Source organism: Echinops telfairi, unplaced genomic scaffold (assembly GCF_000313985.2).
Source record: "Echinops telfairi isolate 266 unplaced genomic scaffold, ASM31398v2 ScPeMD7_7469;HRSCAF=8507_0, whole genome shotgun sequence".
NCBI lineage: Eukaryota > Metazoa > Chordata > Mammalia > Afrosoricida > Tenrecidae > Echinops > Echinops telfairi.
Window position 1 is genome coordinate 15,741,689 of NW_022111372.1, and position 1,213 is coordinate 15,742,901.

Below are 1,213 nucleotides of genomic sequence, written 5' to 3' on the forward strand. Positions count from 1 at the left end.
GAGCCAATTATCTGAGAAGGTGGACAATATGAAGAAGATTGATGTATCAGGATTGGAGAAAGGCTCGTTAATTACATATAATATGATGATGACACAACCTTGCTTGCTGAAAATGAAGAAGACTTGAAGCATTTGCTGGTGAAAATTAAAGAATAAAACTTTCTGTATGGATTATAATAATGTAAAGAAAACTAAAATACACTGGATGCATAAACAATATCACGATGAATAAAGAAAAGGTTGAAGTTGTCAATGATTTCATCTTGTTTGAATCCACAATCAATGCTCATTGAAGCAGCAGGCAAGAAATCAAAGGACACATCGTTGTATTAGAAATCTGCTTAAGACCTGTTTGAAATGTTAAAGAGCAAGGATGTCACTTTGAGGACTAGTCTTGGTTGACTCAGCCATGTTATTTTCAATGCCTCATACGCATGTGAAATCTGGACAGCTTCTAAGGGAGCCCAGAGGAGAACTTAGGCATTTAAATTATGGTGCTGGGAAAGAATAATGAACACACACGGACTTCCAGCAGAACAAACAAATCATTCTTGGAAGAAGTACAGCCAAAATGCTCCTGAGAAGTGAAGATTGTGAGACTTGTCTCTCCTATTAAGGACAGGTTATCCGGCGAGAGCAGTCCCCAGAAAAGACATTGTGGCTGGTCAAGTAGAAGGTCATCAAAAACGAGGAAAACCCTCAATATAAGAAATGACATATAGCAATGAGCTCAAACATAGCAATCGTGAGAGTGGTGTATGACTGGTCAGGGTTTGACTCTATGGTACATTGGATGCTCTCTGTGAGTCAGAACGTACTCATTGGCACCTGACAGCAACAGTCAGTCCAGGGAGGGGCAGTCATGTTCTTAGAGAGCTTGCCTGGCCATGCCCTGACTGGAAACTGGGATGCCAGAGCCTAGACATCATGAGTCATACCCTGACCATCAAGCAGCCAGGGGGACAAAGCACCACAGAACCAATCCTGTAAACTTGACTAATCTGAAATTCAAGACGTATTCCCATCATTATCTTTTGGCATGCTTCTGTACTCTTGCCTGCAACAGTGATCATCTGATCTCCCTTTCATCATGAATTCTTTTGTTTTCTGTGGTCCATAATTAGTCACACGACAACGAATCCTTTGGACACCATTACGGTCTCATGCTGATGGTCTCCTTCACCTGATGACTTTGATTTCTTTTATCTCCCCC